Source organism: Euphorbia lathyris, chromosome 6 (genome assembly GCF_963576675.1).
Source record: "Euphorbia lathyris chromosome 6, ddEupLath1.1, whole genome shotgun sequence".
Taxonomy (NCBI): domain Eukaryota; kingdom Viridiplantae; phylum Streptophyta; class Magnoliopsida; order Malpighiales; family Euphorbiaceae; genus Euphorbia; species Euphorbia lathyris.
Genome location: NC_088915.1, coordinates 22,194,705 through 22,211,422, shown reverse-complemented (window position 1 = coordinate 22,211,422; position 16,718 = coordinate 22,194,705).

The following is a 16,718-nucleotide window of genomic DNA, read 5'->3' as shown; positions in this document are numbered from 1 at the left end:
TTTTATGAGTTTTGTACTTCTATCTGGTAAATATACTTTCTGTGATCTTGGCATATCATAAGTGCTAGCAAAATTACTTGCATATGCACACATATGAGAACTAGCTCCAAAATCAATTATCCAATCGTCTAAATTTGTGCGTTTAACCTTTGCATAATCAAAGGAATCACCTGCAAATCTAGTGAAACATGCCATATCACTTGTTGCTTTTGTGTTTAAAACTTCTGAAATTCTTTCTACAAGAAACTGGAAAAGAATTGTGATTATTCTTGCTCGAAATCTGCTCTCCATTACTACCTTCTTGCATTGCATTAACATGTTGACCAGATTTCTTTGGTCCCCTCTTCGTGGGCTTGAACCAATATGGATAACTTTTAAGTTTGAATCAAGTTTCCTTCAAATGTCCTGGTTTCTTGCAATATGAACATAAAATATCCTCTTTGGATTTCTCAACATCACTTCCATCCCCTCTAAGAATAACATTTGCAATCTCTATATTGTTAAATGAATGACCATAATCTCTATTGCTCTTGAAATAAGCTTTATTGACTAATGGAAAAGGATTCATCATCAAATGATTTTTGGTATGCTCATAAGCATCATGTAAACCCATAAAAAACTGCATCAGGTGATCTGCTTCAATTAAATCGACCATTTTCTTTACTACTGCATCACAAGTACAAGCATGAATTGTATTTAAAGTAGCTAAATCTTCCCATAACTTCTTCATCTTTGTGTAATAAATGTTAGACATCCCATATTGGTATTGCTAAATGAGGAAGTTATATGACTACCTAAATATGCGAGGCAATCCTCACCATTTGAGTTACCTTTTGGGGTGAGTTAGATCTTTGTTTGCATGGTATCAGAATCATAGTTCAATGTTGGGGCTTCCGCTGATATTAACGTCACACACCAAATGAATTGGGCGTGAGGGGGCATGTTAGACATCCCACATTACTAAATAAGGAAGCTATATGACTCCTTAAATATGTGAGGCAATCCTCACCCGTTGAGGTACCTTTTGAGATGAGTTAGACCTTTGTTTACAATAAACACAAACGGTTAATGCCCCTTGATTGAGAGTTGCTAATTCTTTCTTGACTTGATAAATTAATGGCCTATTTGCTTCCCAAAATCTCTGTTCTAACTCGAGCTAGAGTTCTTCTACTATCTTTCCATACAGAAAAGAATCAGCAAGACCCTTTGATATAGAACTCAAAAGCCATGATAAAGCCATATTGTCACATCGTGACCATTTATTTAACAAAGAAGCATTAGATGAAGGTGGTTTTGAATCATCTTCTAGAATAAAATCAAGTTTGTCTTTTGCTGCATGCAACCCAGATAAATAATTGTTTTCGGTTAAAAAGGTACACTTACTAAGGACAATCCCGGGTTATCTGATTTCTCAAGATCGAGATATGAATTTGTATTCTCCATTATTGTATCACTAAAAACTTGCTCTTCTCCTCACCGTCAGATTCAATAACTCTGAATTTGTTGTTTCTTTATTCTTTTTCCTCGTTATCAAATTCAAGAACTCTGAATTTGTTATTTCTTCTCCAATTCACCATATGTCTCTTTGCCCACATTTTTCCTCATTCATTTTTTGCCTTCTCTCTGCCATCTTCATCTTCTTCTTATTTACTCTCTCTCTCTAAAAACCCCAAACCCAAATCCTTAATTCCTCCACCAAAATCAACATTTGAAGTATGGATTCTTACTAGTTTTTCATTTTATTTTATACATGATTCTATCTTTGATGTTTCAATTTGTGCTCTCTAAATTGATTTTTGTAGAAAACCCAACTTTTACCCATATCTAATTTATGCCCTTCTTCCATCTTTTTGTTAATTTCTTACTAATTTCTCTTATAATATGTGATTCTAACATGTATTTGTTGAAATTTATGCTCCCTAACCTTGAATTTGTGCAAACCCTAACTTTGGGTATTTACACATTCCTCTTTTATTCTCTTTTTAGGCTAAGTTATTGTAATTATGCATAATTCTAACCTCTAACTTTAAACTATGCTTGTTAATAGACCTTGATTTTTCCTTTGTTCTTGATTTTATGATTTACGCCTTGTGAATTGTGGGCTAACTTCCATTTTTCACTAATTGATGTAACTTTGTACATTATCCCTAACTTTTGTTCAATTGATGTTCTTCCTCCAATTTTGTAATGAAAATGGGACGAAAGAAAGGAGCCTCCAAAGGAAAGGATAAGGAAATTGCCGAGAAAGGATAAAAATTTCAAATATAATCAGTTAAAGCATAAAAATTGCTCCAGACAAAAATGGGTATCTACACAGGGCGGGGAGTTGTAATTGTTGATCTTATACCAAACCTTTACTCCTTTAAGTTTTTTTTCATGAAGTTGATAACAAGAGGATCTTGGCAGGAGGGCCATGGACTTTCGATAATTATGTTCTACTTATGAAAGAATGGCTAGAGATGAGCAAAACCGAGGAGATAAAGATGTATTTGATGGAGATCTGGGTTCAGGTCTATGATCTACCATTTGGAGCCATGACTGAGGCAGTAGGAAAACAACTGGGTGACTTTTTAGGCGAGTTTATGGAGATTGACCTGAAGAGCGTTTGGGTGCCATACAGTCCGTGTTGCGGATTCAGGTTCAATGTGATGTCAGGAAACCGTTAAAAAGATTTAAATTTTTTTGTAAGTTAGTCACTGAGACTATGTTTGTGAATTTCAAGTATGAAAGGATCGGTACATTTTGTTATCCATGTGGTTTGGTAGGTCATGTTGAAAGGTACTATGAGAGAAAGTTCGAGGGAGATAGTGCGTTGCTGCCTAGGGAGTGGGGGATGTGGATGAAAGCGCCTTTGAGAAGAGGAGGGGATCAGAGTGGGGGACGTTGGTTACGTGAACCAAGTGAGCAGTCTATAAGCTCGACATTATCAAGGGGAAGGATATTTATGTATGTGAGTAAGTGGAGGAGACCATTGAGGGAGATTGACAAGAATCAGGGTCAGAGAAACCCTTTTGATGAAAGTGGGGGTGGAGGGGCTAGAAGGGTTGGAAAGCAACATGTGCATGATACTGATGTTGGGAATGGAATTGTGCCGGGGGGGGGGGGGGTCTTCAGTGCTAGAGGAGAATGGTGGTCAGGTGAGAGATGAATGGGGACTTTGATTGATAAGAATCAATTAGTTATGATAAGCAAAAAATTAAAATTTTAGGGTTGTTTTATGGTGGATAGTAGAGGGCATAGTGGCGGGTTGGCTATGCTTTGGAAGGAGGGGGTGCAGCTGGCAATTTCGAGGTTCTCAGACCATCATATTGATGCCTTAGTAACTGATACTGATGCAGGAGCATAGATGTGTGTTGGTTTTTATGGGTACGCAGATAGGAGCTTACATGATGAATCGTGACAGTTGTTAAGACGTATTACAGGGAAAGCGTCAGTTCCTTGGGTAGTGATAGGCAATTTTAATTGTGTGTTGGATCAGAGCGAGAAACACGCTAGAAGTGAGTACCTAGCAACGGTCTAGGAGTACGGGTTGTCAAAGCTTCGGCAAGAGGGTAGTCTGTATACTTAGGAACAAAGTCGAGGCATGTTTAGGTGGGTGAGGGGGAAGTTGGATCATATATTTGGCAGCCTTGATTGGTTGAGCTATTTTCCAAGGTTTAAACTCCGAAATATGGCACTAGTGTACCCTGATCACTATCCACTAGTTTTTGCATTAACTGGTGCACCAGTTCCACTAGCGAGGTTCCGATTTGAGCAGGCTTGGCTATAGGAAGTGGACTTTAAGGAGTTGGTTTGTCGGGAGTGGGCTTCGAGTGGGGCTAGGAATTTGTAGGATCGGTTGGTGAGCTGCGTGGCGGTCATGGAAAAGTTTGGGGCTGAGTTTTGTCGTAGATTCACAAGTCAAATTGATCATTTAAAGCACATGTTGGATAGATTTTGGGACATAACAGATGAGGAGTCAGTCAGTATTAAGGAAATACATGTACAATTGAATAAGCTTCTTGAACAAGAGGATCTCTATTGGAAACAGAGAGCCAAGCAGTTCTAGTTACAAGGGAGGGACATGAACACTAAGTTCTTTCACTCGTGTGTCCAAGCTCGAAGGAAAACAAATCTAATAACCACCTTGAAAGATGATAGGGGCCGAGTGATTGAGGATCAGGGGGAGTTGGGAGCCTATGTTCAGGAGTATTTTGGGTGAGTGTTTGAACAGATGAATGGGTGCAATCTGGATCTTGTGGATGTCCTCGACCATATATAACAGAATGTAGAATGGTATCTTAGAGACCCCATTCAGAGATGAAGAGTTCAGGTTGGCCATATTTCAGATGCACCTTGACAAATCACCTGGATCAGATGGACTAAACCTGGGATTTTATCAGCATTTTTGGCCGTATATTGGAAGAGAGGCGGTTGAGGCTTACAAATGATGGCTTGTGAGGAAAGAGTTCTCGGCAAACTTGAATGATACTGTAGTGGTATTGATTGTGAAGAATTAAAATCCTAAGGGTATGGCAAATTTTAGACGTAATTCTCTTTCTAATGCATTGTACAAGATAATTGCAAAGGTCCTGACTAATAGGTTAAATGTAATCCTGCCAATTGATAAGTGAGAGCCAATCTGCTTTTGTTCCTAGAAGGTCAATAATTGATAGTGTGCAGGTAGCCTTTGAATCAATTCACTATATCAAAAGGAATGCTAGGGGTGCATTTGGGGAGGTAGCCCTTAAAATTGACATCAATAAGGCTTATGATAGGGTGGATTGGAGGTTCCATGAAGCTATGTTGAAAAGGTTGGGCTTTGGGGATACATGGGTGCAATGGATTTTACTTTGTGTAACAACTGTGTTCTATTCAATTTCGGTTAATAAAGAGTTGGTGGAACCGATTTCGCCAGGACGAGGAATTCATTAAGGAGACTCATTGCCTCCATATCAGTTTATACTATGTGTAGTGGTGCTATCATAATTAACTTACTAGGCAGAGCATGAAGGCTTGATCAAAGGGTGTAAGGTGTGTAGAGGAGCACCAATGGTATCACATATGTTCTTTATTGATGATAGTTTTATGTTTTTTGGTGCTTCGGTGGAAGAAGTAGGAGTCATTCTTGGGATCCTGACATCATACGAGTAGGATTTGGGACAAGTTATCAATGTCCACAAATCAGGTATCTTTTTTAGCAAGAATGTTAACCAAGTTATGAGGGATGTGATATGTACATTGTTGGGTGTTTGGGCTCCATTAAATACATGACATTATCTGGGTTTACCTTCATTAATTGGAAGGTAAAAAAGGGGTGTATTTTCTTTCCTTATTGATAGATTAAGAAAACGACTTAGTTGCTGGGGATATAAATTCCTATTTAGTATGGATAAGGACATCTTGATTAAGACAATGGCTCAGGCTGTGCCTACGTTTTGTATGAGTACGTTCCTGTTGCCCAAGTCTATAAGTGAGGAATTACAAAAAATGATGAACTCATTTTGGTGGGGGTAAAAAGGAGGATGAGGGAACGCAGATTCATTAGTTTGGTTTGGAAAAGCTATGTAATTCAAAAGGTAAAGGAGGACTAGGGTATATGGATATTCAGATGTTTAATCTGTCATTGCTGCGTAAGCAGGGGTGAATTTTTTTTATCGAATCCGCATTCTCTAGGTAGTAGGCTGTTCAAAGCTAGATATTTTCCTAATGGAGACTTTCTTACTTCAAATTTAGGCAGTAAGCCCAATTTTATTTAGAGAGGGTTGTGGAAATCGATTGGAGTGTTGAGATTGGGTCTTAAGTGGAAGGTTGGGGATGGGGAAACAATAAGGGTGTGGAGGGATCCTTGGGTGGATGGAAGAGAACAAGGTTTGGTAGGGATGAGGGAACCGGAGGGGATGAGGGTGAAGGATCTATTCGTTGACGGGTTGAAGGTTTAGGATAGAGGTAAATTGGAGTCACCATTTACGGAATAGGAGGTTAGGGAAATAGCTAAAATTCTGGTTTCAACACATAATATTCTAGATAAAATGATATGGCAGGGTACTAAGAATGGGATTTATTCAGTGAAGTTACGGTATAAGGCTTTAGAGGAGTAAAAATAGGGTGGAATGGTAGATGTGGAGTGGGGTAGATTTTGGAAACTTCCAATTCCGTCTCGAATTAAATTGTTCATGTGGAAATTATGTTCTAAGCGTCTGCCGCTAAGATCTTTGTTACGATCTCGTCACCTATTAATTGCTAATAATTGTGTTGTGTGTGAAACAGATGTGGAATATAGCTGGCACATGTTTTGTACATGTCCATTTGTTGTTAGCTGTTGGCAGGAGGCGGGAGTGCAAGTACTAGCAGGAGAGTTTACCGATGTAGTGGCTTGGCTATCACTGATATGTGGTATAAAAGAGGAAGAATGAATGATCCGAGTGGTGTGTGTTTTAAACACGATATGGCAATACCACAATGACATCCTTTGGGAAAATGCCCCGAGGAATGTAGTTGATGGGTATAAAACCATCTACTCTTTTGTTACGAAATGGAAACAGGTGAAGGAAGAGGATACACAACGAATGAAAATAGCGCAAGTCGCTACATAGCGGGGACTATCGAAACAGCAACAGGCGGGTTGCTCATTATCACCAGGTCAGAATTGGCAGCAGCAGGCCACCAATCAGTGTGGCGTGAATTCGCTGGCGGTGGGAGGAGGGCGACAAGGCAGGCGGTAGCAGCAGGGACTAAAGAAGGCGAGAGGTGGCAGACGGTGGGGGCTGCTAATATGCAGCAGCAGGAACAACCGTGAGGAAATTCTGCAGGAGCAAAAGTCGTTTCGATGGAGACTCACTGACACCGAGCAACAATAGGGAGGAATCAGTGGCGTCGCCTGGGAAAAGGCTGGCTGAAATGTAATGTTGATGGTGCTATATTCCAGACAAGCAATTATAGAGGTTGGGGAGTTGTGGTCAGGGATGAGTTTGGTAATTTTATGGCAGGTGTGGGGGGACTGATTGAGGGTGTTCATGGGGCACGTTTGGTTGAAGCTTTCCTATTGAGGGTGAGCCTGATGTGGGCTATTGACAATGATATGGATAATGTATTATTTGAAACCGATGCTAAATTGATTGCTGATGGAGTCAACTCCAATATATTAGACATTTTCGTTTTTGCGAATTTAATTGAGGAATGTAAGGAGTTAATGCTAAATAATGGATTTAAGGCGGGCTTTATTCCTAGACTAGCAAATAAAGTAGCCCATCTTGTAGCTAGAAATACTCTTTCCTATACTAGTAGTATTACTTTTTATGATCTGTCAGATTGGCTTGAACATGTACTTCATGACGATATTCTTGCCTCCTTAATTTAAGAATATCTTTGCTAAAAAAAGTTAGAAATAATGTTTTACTTTTTTTTTTAAATATTTTTCTAAACTTTTTACAACCATATACTCAATGTCTTCTTACCCTTTTACAAACAACAGTTAGCCACCACTTATTTCCGTTTTTTGGTATTGTAGCCAAACATCGGAAAATATTTTATTTTCTAACAATTTTTTTTTCAAAACACAATATTTTTTAACAAAAAGCTAGACCAATTTTTAGTGGTAGTCCGTACTTAGTAGTAAAGAGAAAAACATTTTATAGTAAACGCTCCACTATTTTTGGCAAATTTATGGAATCATTTGGTTTGAAAGGATAGGTACGCGCCATAAAGCATTTACAACTCATGCCTTCTTCACGATTGGCAGCCATCTCACGCGTTGCTCATACTGTCGTGCAGCCATCTCGCGCGTTTCTCATACGATCATCAATAGAGACGATATATGTCTTAAGGAAACTGCTAATACATGCATCAGATTTGTCTAACTCTTTCCTTTTAATTTCTAATTTTATTGTTCATATGTTTTTCTATGTTGGATTTAAGTCGTTAGATTGGGCAAACTCCTTAAATGTGGCGACTCCAATAATTACAACTCCGAGAAAAATTACAAGTTGGTCCCTTATGTAAGCAATAGAGTTGCGCATGAGAAAACATTTGGTCAAGAATCATATGATTAGACATGGGTGCACATAAGCATAAGCATAGATATTTGATTGGATTTGTATCACAAAAATAGGTAATGGTAGTACATGATGTGTTTTTCTTTTTATTGACAAGATTAAAAGACCAAAATAACTCTCTATTTGATGCCCACCAACATTTGTCCATCTATCTTTGGGTTTTTTGCTTATGTGTCAACTAACTTTTTTTTTTTTTTTTTTATTGATGCTATATTTTGATTAATTAAAAGGACTTCCCTTGCTAAAGGATGAATTGTAGAACCATAGAACACGAAATTAATTAACCAATTATTTATCTTTGATAAAGAGAAAACATCTTTCTATAAAATTACTTTTTCTTTTTCAATTTTAAATGCATGTTGTTGTAAAAATTCAAGATCAAAATTATTAAATTTCTAAGTTTACTTTTACATCTAATATTAATTACAATAAAACTAACCAAATGATTGTCTTTTAGAAGATATAAAGATTCTGTTTGGAAAATAGTTGTTAGTTGATAGCCGATTATATTAGTTGTTAGCGGATTTTTTTTGGTTAACTGCTTTGACTAGCTGATTGTGTAAACTTATTTGGTAAAACTTAGCTGATTGCTAATACTTGTTTGTGTAAAATGACAAATAATGATATGATAAAGCATTTATTTGGAGTTAAATGGTATTAATTAGGGGTAAGAATGTCATTTAAAGGAGATTAAGCAATAAGCTAATTGAAAAAGCTCATAAAACCAGTTTTTTCAAATTTACTTTTTGGACCCAATAAGCTCTTTCAAATCTCTCTTCACCAAATACCACTAATAGAGGTTTAACTAGTCAAAACCTGTAAAGTGGCTCAAACCTCTAATTTTACCCTAAAAAGCTCTTTACCAAACAGGACCGACCAATCAATTTGACGCTAACGCCATTCAAAGGAGAAAGTAATTACAATAATCATCTAAAATAAGGTGAGATGCTAATAAAAAAAAGGACATTCTCTAAGATGGTCATTGCTCCATCATTCTCAACTAAATAATTATCCAAATCACACTTTTTAAGCTAACTAAGAGCCTATCTATTCCCCATAGCCTCTCCATCTTTAGCTAAATAATTATCCCTACAACGCCATAGTTAATTCAAAGAAGATGAAAGATAACGAAGGAGATGCAAAGACTCGTGCCTTTTCGATCTCTCTGAGTTTCCATAAAAAGAATCATCAATCAAAACATCATAGGAAGATCGAAAACTTGGCTCAACTAAATGAGCAACAACTATCTACACATTCGCCTCAATCTCAAGCTCCTTCAAATGCTTAGCTTTTAACAAGTTCAAGGCCCATCGAATACCCATGACTTTCCCATCACGAGACTGGAACTCCCAAGGAAGGTGATGAGAAAACGCCCCAAAAAACATACCCTTATCATTTTGCACAACAACGCCAAACCCTAGGACCCTAGAACCTGCCAACACCGAAGCATCATTCAACTTTAACTTAAGCAAGTCGCTCGAAAGACGATGCATCAAATCCCAAGAAGCAGACCGACGAGCACGCTCAAGAATCCCATAAAAAACTAGTAAATCGCAAGGCATACTACTCCCAAACCAACTTCCCCATAAAATGCCGCTCAGAATTTAGAATTTAACTATCCCGACAGATGTTAGAACAGATCCAAACCGTCATTCATTCCTTCGCAGTCAACACTCACACATCCATCAAATTTAATTATTCTTCAAAATGCATCTAAACAATTCAGATAGATGCGAGTCTTGAAAAGGAAAACAATATCAAATTTATATTTATGGACAAGATCTATAAAAACTCCTACTACCCGTGGGTTGCGCAATCTATAATAGTTTCAAACCATTATACTCATAAGAGAAATTAAAGAAAACATGCAAATTCCACAAAACAGACCAAACTTATCAATACTACAAGACTCAAATAGTTTTGTAATCATACTAAATATAATTAACATATTTTTATTAATTTATGGGCCAAAACTATATATATGTATATATAGTAAAGATAAATGAAGGTAGATGTCGATTAGATTTTGCAATTCTAAAGCTAGCAGTAGGTGGTGGTGGTCAACTTAATTAGTGGTTTCCATCTCAGTAAACCAATACTAGTAGACCAATAATTTATTAGTATAAGATATTCTTTTGTTAGAAATAATTTCTACAAGATAAGTATATTGATGCACTAATTAAATAAACAATATATTTTATAAACAAATGTCTAATTTACTCTTAAAAAAGTATTTTTAAGGAAAATAATTAGCTCACATTTATATTATATTTAACATTAAGATTTCACTAGCTGTGTTAACATAATGGAATCTAAGAAATTTGATCCACTCAAATCAAAAGACGGTGAAACAAAGGAAAATGAAATAAAACAAATAAAAAAATTAATAACATTATATTTAAAAAATCATCTTAAAATAATTAAAAATAAATATTAAACTGAATAATATGATAAAATAAAAAAATTGGTCAGATTTTTTTTATTGCAAAAAAGTAAAAAAAAAAAGTATAAAAATCAAAATTGAAATTAGGTTAGGGATAAATAAATAAGTAGAAGGAAAAAATTTAAAAGTCAAAATTTGATCAAAAATATTTTTGAGAATAAAAATAAATATATATATAAGTATAAGGATCAATCGTGAAATTAATTTAGGGATGCAAAAGGTAAAAATAAAGAACTATATAAACCAAAATAAAATAGAAATTAAAGTAGAATTTTATGAGAACTATAGAGGTACAAGACAGAAGGTAAAAAAAGGGAAATAAATAGAAAACCTTGACGTTCGGTATTCTATGGAATATGAATAAGGATAAAGATAAATATTATGATAGAGATAATGATAAATCACTATGATATGAATAAAAATAAGATAGTTGAAAATTATTATTCCATATGTGATACGTTGGATAAAGATAGAGATAAAATAATACATTTTACTATATTATTCATACTTCAACTAAATAACATTGATTTGAGAGAAAAATCATCATATTATAATTGTATAAATTTATCGCACTCTATTTTGGTTATAAGATTTCAGAGATAAGAACATTATCCATCTATTTATATTTTATCTCTAAAATAAATATGAGATAAATGAGTTTTGAATTGATAGACAAAGTTTAAGAATATATATATACTATTTGATAGAAAAAGTTTAAGAATATAGAGATGGGATCAGGTGTGACACATTTCTTATGGTGTGACAAGCCTTATTGTGTGACAATGATCAATTTTGTAATTAACCAAAAGGACGTGGCAAATTTGTAAATAAAAGAAAAAAGAAAATTGTTTTATTTTTTTTAAAATGCATTTTGCCAACTTTTCCAACCTTGTTTTTCAAAATTTTTTATACCGTTGGACTCGTCTTAATTAGACGGTCATTTTAAGATCCCAGAAGCTCGGGTAAAAAAAATTTCCGGTGAATGGAATCCGCCGATCTGTTTTTCTGTGAGAAAAAAAAGTCCAGAAAATTCTCAAAAAATTTCATAAAATGTAAAACATTATTCCGAGAAACTTTAATTCTTAACTCAAAATGATATTCCTTACGGTTTAGTCCCAAATCAACGGAATCCGGCGGTTAGATGAGCGTTTTCCGATAAAAAAATCCGAAAGTACCCAGAAAATTCTCAAACAATTCCAGAAAATGTAAAACTTTATTTGGAGAAACATTAATTCTTTAGTCGAAGTAGGATTTCTTACGGATTAGTCCCAATAAAACTTTTCCTTAATTTTATCCATTTTACATCCTTCAATAATTTATTGGGTCAAAACCGTAAGAAATCCCGCTTCGGCCCAAGAATTAAAGTTTATTAGAATAATGTTTTACATTTTCTAAAATTTTTTGAGAATTTTTTGGACATTTTTTTCTCGTCAGAAAACGTTCACCCGGATTCCGTTCACCGGAATTTTTTTTACTTGAGCTTCAGGGATCTTAAAATGACCGTCTAATTTAGACGAGTCTAATAGTATAAAATTTTTCGAAAAACGAGCTTAGAAATGTTAGAAAAATATATTTTAAAGAAAAGAAATAAAACATTTTTCTGTTGGAACAATATAAGTATTATGTTGGAACAAATGGTACATTGATTTGGAACAAATGGTACAATGATTTAGAACAATGTAAGTAGGACAAAAAAACATGCCCAGAAAATTATCAAAAAATTACAAAACATGTAAAACATTGATGACTTGTGGAGAATTTCCGATTAACTTCCGTCTCTGTGGGGGCGTTGTTGGGTTCGACGGGGGGAAGCTCCGATGCCAAAGTCAGTAAGGAAGAACAAGAGAGCAAACTGAATTGACAAAGGGTAAGTGAATGTGTACCTTGATAGCCTGAGACATAGGCTATATATAGTCATGAAGTTGTAACTTCCTGTAACTAGAAAGTCTCCATTAATGTCCCATTAATGGCAGTTACAGGTTACCTTTAAGTTGGCGGTTAGTTAATTGATAGCCCATTAATGGCCTTTATTTCCGGATTGGCCCAGCCGTTCTATTGGCGGATTGAGTGTTTATGGAGATTCGCCTCATAAGTCCGCTCGCGGGTATCTTTTGGTAAGTCCTTGGTGATCCGCCCGCCGGATCTCTTTGCTTCAATACGCCGTGGTATTCCCGTATTAGGTGACCAACACGTGGCGTTCTTAGGCGAATATCTCTTTTGATCCTTGGGATAATATCACAATGTTATCAGAAGCCCCCCCAAAGTTCCCTGAAAGTCCTTTAGGGCTTTTGAGCTTCTTTGCGCGCCGTCATGATTACCTGCATTAATGAGCACTCTGTTCGATGCCAATCGTGGAGTGACACGTGTGGCAGGCGCACCGCCCGAGGAGAGAGAAGACGTCTTCTTCATTTTTACTTCTCTCTTTCTTCCTCATTCGTTCTTCCTCTCCATTTTCCTTTGCGTCTTCTTTGCAGAGCTTCTTCGGAGTTTCAGAATCCTTTAAGCCTTTATTTTTCATGTAAGTTCATCTTTTCATTCTATATTTGTGTTTTTGAGTGTTTAGAAGCTCTTCTTCATCCTCCGGGTCAACCTCTGAACTTTTTAATTTGACCTTTCCCTCTGAAATCGCAATTAGTTGGACCTCTTCTTCGTCGAAAAATTCTCTTTCCTCCGAAGGTACGGTTAACTCCGATTTAGCTGAGTTGCTCGACTCGGCGTGTAATCGCGGTCGAACTCGTTTAGGTAGTAGTAGTCAAAACCTTTCCGTTCCTATCACCGGTATTGCTCCGGTCGTAGATTCTAGGCGATTTTCTAGGATGGTGGCCTCTTCTTCCGCTCCGCCCAGGAAAAAGACACCTCGTGCAGAGTCTACCTCCTCTCGTATGAGTGCCGCGGATCTAGCAGATCTGGCGAGTAGATTCCCATGGATAAATAACTACGAGACCCAACTGGCGGATGCTCATCAACGACCCGCCTGTCCGCCAAGCAGATTCTTGTCTGTGTACAGTAGTCACGTTGAAAGAGGATTCCGACTGCCTCTTCCCAAGATGATGGCGGACATCCTTGCTTACTTTGACATTACCGTTAGCCAATTACATCCAAATGGCTGGTTAGATATTGCTTTAGATTGTTACCTTGCCTCGAACTTAGGGGTAATCTACACTCCTCGTATCTTTCGAGCTTTTCATAAACCGTCGAAGCGAAAGTCTGAGTCTTTCCTCACCTTTGCAAAGTTTGGAGTGTATTCACCATTTAGTGGCAAAATGTCCAACGTCCATTGTTGGGATGAAAAATTCTTCTACGTAAAGATAAACGAGGGCGAATCTCTAGGCTTCCCTACATACTGGAATCCCAAACCTTTGCATATGGCGGGAGATATGCGCATACTGACGAATAGTGATGAGGTAGTGGCGGAGCTCATGAAGAGTGTCAAGGCGGAGGCCTGGACATACGCTGACGCTTTAGACTTTATGATGAATGATATTCCTCTGATTTGCCGAGAAGGGGACAAGTTTATTTACTCGAAGATTGCCTAGTTTGATCAAGGTAACTTTGTGTTTTCTTTCTTTGAACCTTGATCGCTTTATTGTTCTCTTTGGCAGGGGTTTATCTAAGGCCAATCACGCTCTTGCAGAGAAGCGTAAGAAGTTGCAGGAAGATGAGGCTCGCAAGAAAGATCAGGCGGCGGATCCCCAAAAAGGTGCAGGGAAACGCCTGGCTGATACAGCGGCCGATCCGCCTCTGAAAAGGAGGAAGCCTGCAGCTTTTGGCGGTCAAAAGTTTATGGCGGATGCCATGAAACCCGCCGCGTCTTCGGTGGAAGGGGAACATGCAAGTTGTTTTTACCTTCATCTTTTTGCCATACCTTGGATCTAAGTTTTGATCCTCTCATTTTCATGCAGACGGCGAAGCCTGACCTAGGCGGTTATTGGTCCGCCAAGTATGGTACCAGGGGATCTTTGAGAAATGAATATGTTATCAATGACCTGGACGAGGCCCTAGGTCAGTTGGGCGAGGTACAGAAGAACCAAAATCAGATCCCTGGATCAGCCCGTGTTCAAATGGGAAAGATTGAGCTTCTAACGGTTAGTTCCTTCTATCCTTTGGCTACAAGTGATCCTTTTTGATAGCTATTGAACGAACCGTTTCGTCTTAACAGATGTATACTCGCTTACGCGCCATAGAAGCGGAGCTCCTTCAAGGTGTAGCGGACAAGGCTATTATAGAAAAGTTGGAGAAAGAAGTCGCTGATGCCAACGCGAAAGCTGCGTCCGCTATTGCCTTCAAGGATGCCGAGATCCAAAAGCTAAAGGAGAAGATTGAAGCAGATGCTAAGGAGCATGAGGATGCATTGGGAGATGCGGAGTACATGGCTGGGGAGCAAGCTTTCTATTACGACGAACTGATCATGGCGTATTTCCAGCTGGCGTATCCCGAAATCGATTTTACAGATCCGTAGTTCGCCGTTCCGGAACCAGATGATGTTTTCAAATATAACAAAATCCCGGAGATCAAGGACTACCTTCGTGATTACGTTCGAAAATGGATGAAGGGACCTGTCGAAGAAAGCAAGCCTTCCGCCAATGTCAAACTAGTGGATCTCGAGAAAGTACCTCCAAAGGCGGGTGAGGAGCTGATAACCGATGGTACCCTTCTTCCTGAGGGTACACCTTCTGTGGAAAAGGAATTCTCCTTGGTGGGCGTATCTGGAGCTGTTGAGAAGGAAGCTTCTCAAGCAGGTGCCTCAGGCGAGAAGAATGTTAAGGAGAATGCTCCTGTTAATGTTTAGTTTTGTTGTTTGTAAAACTTAAGTACAATTGTTTAATCCTTACGGTTGCTATTTATTTTACCTTTACGTTTGCGTAAGTAAATATATATAAGCTTTTAGGATTTATTTTAGAGTAGGTGGCCAGCCATACTCCATTGTGCGAACCTTTGTGAAGGTTTGAAGCTGTTTTATTCCTTTAGAGGAAGTAAAGCTGCCTTTAGGGATCAACTTGCTACCTATCTTTGAGGTGAAGCGATCCGCCTTTAGGACTTGTGAACCCGTCTTTGGGAAGGGTGCAGGAGAGTGTAAAGACCTTGCATCTAAGGAATGTTTTAACTCTATCTCGAATGGTGATCATCTACAGATGGATCCGCCCATGAGATTGTTCTCCTATCTTTGAGGAGAAAAAGTAGCTATGAGATAGCAGTACTTTTTAATGTGGGAAGCGTTGATGCCCCCCTTCTTTTTGAGACTGGAATATTTATATTGCTGCAAGAAAATACTTAAAAAGAATATGGACAATAGAACAATTGCTTTTTATTGATAGAAGATACGCTTTATTACAGCAAGCGGGTCTCATATGTGAGCCTCATTAAAACCTTTAATAAGAAAAACCTCATGGGAAAAAAGCTTATTAAAGGAAAAAGAGTACTCAAGACCTTTGTTTACATTCTATTTTCTGGCGAAGTATTTGCGGAGATTTTGGAGATTCCAAGTGCGTGGCAATGTATTTCCTTCCATGTCTTGAATCTTAAATGTGGCGAACCCAATCTTGTCCACTATTCGATATGGACCTGTCCAGGTGAGCCCTAACTTGCCCTTCCCTTCTCTAGATTGGATTTTGTCGGCCTTACGGAGCACGAGATCTCCCACATTCAGGTCTACAAGTTTGGCATTTTTGTCATGATAAGCTGTGATCCGCTGCTTGTATGCCGCCATACGTACATATGCCTTGTCTCTCCTATCCTCCACTTGATCAAGACTTTCTTTCAATCTCTGACTGTTTTCATCCTCGCAATAGAATGTAATTCTGTCACTTGGAACCAATATCTCGAGTGGGATTACAGCTTCCACACCATGAGAGAGGGCGAATGGGGTTTCGCCCGTGGCAGTTCGAGGAGTAGTACGATACGCCCATAAGACGCTTGTTAACTGATCCGCCCATTTCTTATCATGCTCACCCAGTCTTTTCTTTATTCCCTTTACGATTGTCCGATTCGTGACTTCGGTCATACCGTTGGATTGTGGGTAATATACGGAGGCGAATCTGTTTAGAATGCCCAATTTTTCACAGAATGCTTTAAACTCACCACAGTTGAATTGCGTTCCATTATCCGTGATGATCGTGTGTGGAACTCCGTATCTTCCCACAATGTTATCTTTGACGAACTCAACCATTCGTTCAGCATTGATGGAGGAGACAGCTTTAGCCTCTACCCATTTAGTGAAATGATCTACTGCCACTACCACGTAC